At 36.4% G+C, this 6,408-nt stretch overlaps 1 pseudogene; it reads right to left on the bottom strand.

Annotated features, from left to right (window-relative positions):
* Nucleotides 1-323: 323 nt before the first annotated feature.
* LOC112503542 lies at nt 324-4,536 on the bottom strand (annotated as a pseudogene).
* Nucleotides 4,537-6,408: the final 1,872 nt, after the last annotated feature.

Here is a 6,408-nt window from a genome sequence, read left to right as displayed (position 1 = left end):
AGCTTTCATGGAAGATTGATCATATATTGGGACAACACCTCCCCACAACGATAGCATCTCTTTGGTTCAGGTGGACAATTCCCTTGATGCACCTGCTGACACCGTGGACAAGTCCCAACAGGTAGCGACTGTGGAGCACGATTATCTGTTTTAATAAACTTGGGTCTTTGAAAACTGACTGAAGACCCCTCCCACTTTCTTTTCTCTGTTATTTTCTCTTCACCTTGCCGATTCTTATTTTTTTCCAGTTACTTCGGCAGCATTGATGGCTAAAGAGAAAGTATCAGGATTCATAGCAATCACGAACTCCCGAATAGAGGGTTTCAATCCCCAAATGTACCTTTCCACCTTTCGAGACTCTGAAGAAACATAATGTTCAGCAAAACGGGAAAACTCAATAAATTTCTCGGTATAATCCCGTACAAATCTACTCCCTTGTTCCAGTTTCAGAAAATCCTCTTCCATTTGTCTTACTGCAGTCATAGGACAGAATTGTGTTACAAATTCTTCCCAAGACATTGTTTGCAGTATATTCGGTTGTGCCGAGGACTCCACATCCCACTAATATAAGGCATTAGATTTAAGCATAGATACTGCAAATCTAACCTTATCTTTTTCAAAACCTCTATTAGTATTGAATACTGATTCAATCTCTTTTATCCAGCACATTGCTTTAACTGGATCTCTTTCTCCTCAAAAGGTTGGAGGTTTACATGTCAGAAACATCTTTATGTCTCCTCCCTGGTTATTGTTGCCTGTTGAAAGAGCTGGAGGATTAATTCCAACTCGCTCAGTTTCTATTCTAGCTGGCAGTCCCATAATCGATATCAAAGTTTCTCTCAGTTTTTCCCATTTCTTCTGCCAAAACGTCTCTGATTATAAACCCAGGTTGTTGCCTCTGTTCTTGATGAGCATTCCCAGAAAATAGATTCCCCTTGATCAGGGCGATCTCGGCCTGACTCCTTTCCGGAATCTGACTCCTCCCTTTACCTCGACCTCTACCCCTACCCCTTCCACGACCTCTACTCCTTGAAACATAGGTTGGTAGATTAACGAGAGATTCCTCCCTTTCTTCAGATTCAGGGCGAGCAATTCTTTCTGATCTTCACGATCGACTAGACATCTGCATATATTTTAGTATTAAATATCACATATTCATATTCCCAAATATAATATGGTATCCGAGGATAGGTATGTACCTGTAAATTCATAATTACATTGGCCATTTGTAATTCGAATTCACCTTACATACTGCCCTCTTTAACCAATTATATTTTATTCCCAGTGATACTAATTATGTCCGGGACTCTTAACATGCAAATGACAGTTTAAGTCTATGTATCATGCTTTGAATACCTAAATCTCTTAAACTAAAGCTCTGATACCACTTCTATTACACCCCCAAACATCACATTTGCATATAACACATATTTCATTGCATAGAAATATAGTTTACATCACAAGGTCCCACTAGTACCAGGATTCTTATATGTACAAAATCTACATATGAAAAATTCCAACACAAATCCTGTACTATCACATGTAATACAACATGATTTTCAAAAATAAGCAATCTTATGCAGATCTTCAAAAGCAGATCTTCAAAAGCAAATATCAGAATTAGGAAAATAATCACATTTTCCCTTTCCCCTTATTATCCCTGGCCCCAGCCGTTCATGCATTACATATTTTTAAAACAGAAGATGAGGGTTAGACCAGAAGGGTCTAGTGAGTAAATCCCTTCTTTTGCAAATGCATGATGATGAACACCAACATATAATAAAGTAACTTTGTTCAGGAATATTTGCAATGCAATCAAATAATGCAGTCCTCAATGATATGTAAAAGTAGGATATACTGAAGAACCTCGGTTCTATTAATAAAATACATCTGCTTAAAGATCCAATGTTCCCAATATGAAACAAAGCTTCTTTGAATCATTAGACTATTCTTTTGTAAATGTTAACGGAAATATTTAAGGCAATATTTGCCTTTTATAACAAACCATTTTTTCCCTTCTCAATAACGTCTAAATTATTATTTCTATTAGGAATAATATCTCTAACTCATCAGGTCACAAATAAATGATGACTCAAAGCTATAAAATCCAATTAGTAATAATAATAAGAGTTATAATAATATCCACATATGACAATGCCTCCCTTATTCCAAGTACACCTCTCCTTGATATGCCACCCTTATTCCTTCATCAAAACAAGGCTACTTATCAAAACAGATAAAAGTCACCACGTCTGACAGTACCCATTCCCAGTTCCAAGCCAGAACAGACAAAAGTCACCATGTCTAGGGGAACTACCTCTTAAAACAAGTTTCATACCAAAACAGACTTATGTCACCACACTTAGTAGAAACAGTTTACAAAAATCCAATTTTCATACCAAAACAGACTTACGTCACCACACTTGGTAGGAAGGTTTCACAAAATATAGTTTCATACCAAAACAGACTTACGTCATCACGCTTGGTAGAATTTTTTTCCCAAATCCAATTCCATACCAAAACAGACTTACGTCACCACGCTTGGTAGCAACATATCTTTTTATTTAAAAAGATATAAAATACCCCTTTTATAAATCCATAATTAAACCCAGTAATAGACATTTTTAAATTATATAAATGTCTAAAATATTCAACATTTGAAAATTATCAAATATAAGTCACCCGAATAAGTTATCCGGATATACAATCCGGACAACACTGTCCCTTCTTGTCCGATATACTAATCCGGACAACACTTGGTAGATTTAAGACTAAATCGCATGACCTTTAATCAATTTAAAACTAAACCGCATGACTCATGTCCGGTTTAAGGCAACCCGGAAAACACATGATCGATTTAATACTAAACCGCATGACCCATGTCCGGTTTAAAGCAATCCGGACAACACATGATCGATTTAAAACTAAACCGCTCAATACGTGATAGGTTTATGATTAATCCGCACGACCCTTAAGCGATTTGAGGCTAAATCGCACAATATTTGGTCGTATTCATACTTCTCCGTTCAAAACCTTTGTCCGATTTATATAGTTAAAATCTCACTAACTCATCAAATCGCACGACTCTTAAGCGATTTATAACTAAATCGGATAACACTTGTCCGTTTTAAAAACAATTCAGACGACACTATGTCCGGTTTAAGATAACCCGGTCACCCTTCAGCCGGTTTAAACCCATATTGCATAAAACTAAATTTCAAGAATGTAATACAATTCTTTCAAGATAAATAACCAAACTTTTGAAAGAAATTTGTAGAAGATACTCACCTTATGCAATTACTTTGATTTTGAAGAAGATTGCAAAACTCCCCTTGAATATCCAGACAACACTTAACTTGAATAGCTCTCAAAATTCCAAAGGAACCAAAGAAAACTTGTTTCTTCATACAAAGCCTCTACTTATACTTTTAAAATATGGAAAGTCGGTCAATCCCCCCCCCCCNATAAAAGTGTATGCACACATATACACATGCATGCTTATATCATACACACACACACACACATATATATATATATATATATATATATATACTAGTTGTGTACCCGCACAATGCGGCGGGAGTCATGAATTTTAACGATTTTGAAGTTTCACTGGTTTTATAAGACAAGATTTAACGACGATTACTCTCCATTTCCTGTCTCCTGCGAGCCAGGCAGTGGTGGGGTCTCTGAAGTTATCCGGTTGAACCCTTGGGGAAGATTTATGACGGGATTGCCGGTGTATTTGACCCATTCTCTTAGATAGGGATCAGATAGGACCTTTGGGACAGCCAAGTTCTGGACCTGGCGTTTTTCTGAGTCGATTCCTGTGTAGAATATCACAGGCTTGTTTCCAGGGAGGATAGTGGCGGAACCTGACCAACAGCTGTTGATATCGAAGGATTCGGTGGGGGCAATGGCGAGGTCTAGAGGGATCCAGTTTATCAAATCATAGGATGCAGAGTGTCCCCAATGCATTTGATTGGTAAAGAGTGGACCAGCTGGATTGTATTGATAGAAGAKATGGTATACTCCATTGAAGTACATTGGTCCTGGATGCATTTAGATATACCATATTAGCAGAAATATGCACAATCTAATTAGTGAATAAAGCAGATGGATTTGGAGCACAAGTTTAATCATATCAAATATGATTTTCGAGTTTTTCTTACAGTACAGAAGGGATGATCCCTACATTACATAACATCGAAGATGAATCATGAACGAAGAGGTGAAGAAGGAAATTGAAAAGCAGGTGGTGAGAATTGAATTGAGTTACCATTAGGATCTGCGCCAATTGGATGATCATCGAGCGCCATGTTCATCGAGCGCCATGTTCATCGTCACATATCAATGAAAGCACAGCGATACATAGTCATATATATACATTTAGAACAAGTAGAGAAGGAGGAAGAGGAAAGAGAAGTGAAAATGAAAAAGAAGAGGTCACCGTTCATCCAGTTTTGTGAAGGCTGGAAGTGAAATGCCGTCCGATGAGGGTGCTCCGACAGGGAAGGAAGAGGAGATTCCGACATAGCAGGATGGAGATATGTTCAAAGGCAAGCAACTTTCTTCTTTTCTATTGGTTAAGCACAGGTTACGAACCAAGAAACCGAATCTGTTTCGATCATCTCTGAACGGTGCTGTGGACTCTTGCAGTCGGAATCCATCTTGAAATCACAAAGCTATGAAAGTGAAGCGAGGGAAGATGAGGAATTGTGATGGAGGAGAGCAAGATGGAGACTGGAGAGACGTGGAGGAGATGACCATGCTTTTGAAGCTTTGATTTTGAATTTTGAATTTTGAATTTGAAATGGAAAAGTAAAAGTTGAAGAAAGTGAAGACTGTGATGGAAAGCCGGAAATAGGAAAGGAAAGCTGGAAAGGAAAGGAAAGGAAAGCTGGAAAAGGAATGGTTGTACTCAATGAATAAAAAGCTTATACCTCATGTTTGAAGAGTTGCACTTAAGAGTTTTTTGAAAATCTTGCACAAAATAGTTGTAAATTGTGCATAAAAAGTTGTATTTAAGACTTTGTCTTAAATGGTTATATATGTGGTATAGATATATATCCACATATTTTGCATATATCCCATGCATGAAATACACATACTTACGTATTTTAACCTATGTAAGCATGTATGTATTCATATAAACAATTAAGTCACATAATAAATACATTGGGCAATAACCAAGACCCGGTTATCACACTATTGACAATAATCGTATGATAAGGCTCATAAAGACAAAGACTGTTGATAATAACAAGGCTCATGAAGACACATTTATGATGGCAATTCCTATATAAACAAGGTTCACCTCAAAAGAAAGGAAGAAGCTACGTTGATATTACACAGGAAACATACAAAGCACTCACAAAGCTCTTATCGTCAAAACTCATGATTCTTTGTTTACAGTCATATTGCAATCTTTATAATCGCGACAGTTGTCCTACATAGGACGACATCCCTGTTTGACGTCACAAGTGAATTGATGATCTTACACGTCGCCTGCAGTTTTTACTCTCGATAGGGATTTTCAACGTCACCAAATTCTTGTGTTTTATTCATTTTCTTGTGATTGACGTGTGTTTATCTAAAGATACTATTTTTAGCTGTTCAAGTTCCACAACAATCTTAAGTTATTTTTATAAAGTAATTTTTGACATAAACAAAAGTATTTAAACTGGATAACAATTGTTCACAAATAAGCCTTTCCATTACCAGGCTACTTTTTACATAAAAAAAAAAAAAAACGTACAACATAAATAATCCATGAACAATGATAATCAAGGTTCCTTGCCGGTTCATGTGTGAATTCCTTCTGAGACACATAACATGGGTTAACTTTACAAAGCTAAGCGAGTTCATGATAACTCTAAACAACATAATATTTAGCCATACATATCAAACAACTAAACTTCTATGCATATAACTTATGGCATTTAACTAGAAAGTTATAATTGTTTACTATGTAAGTTGTGCATCAATTGCACTTGCTGCTATTCCTTAATGATTCCAACGGAGGGTAACCAACAATGAACATTATTGAGCTTGATCGAATCTTACACACGATAATAATCAATCACATGTGAACCTATGTAATACAAATATACAGATAATAAACTCAGGTTTGTTCCTGACATTTTATAGGTCCTAGACGAACGTAAAAACATGATCTACTGTAAGAAACAAGGCTTTTAGTCGTTGCTAAAAGTTCATTTATCATCAGAAAGAGTATATAACAACATGTCGTCATTATAATTTGTGGCGGAAACATATCATCGCCAAAAGGTGCATCGTCAAAGCTCACTTTTCTTGTAGTGACCCTCGGTATGTAGAAAAAGAATTCAATAAATGTTTTTCATTAGTATAAAATTGTGTACGAAAAATGCTAATAATTCACTTAGG

The sequence above is a fragment of the Cynara cardunculus genome, unplaced genomic scaffold (assembly GCF_001531365.2).
Source record: "Cynara cardunculus var. scolymus isolate 2C unplaced genomic scaffold, CcrdV1 Un_Scaffold_3212, whole genome shotgun sequence".
NCBI lineage: Eukaryota > Viridiplantae > Streptophyta > Magnoliopsida > Asterales > Asteraceae > Cynara > Cynara cardunculus.
The sequence above is the reverse complement of the archived record's forward strand: the minus strand, read 5'-3'. Positions and strand labels throughout refer to the sequence as shown.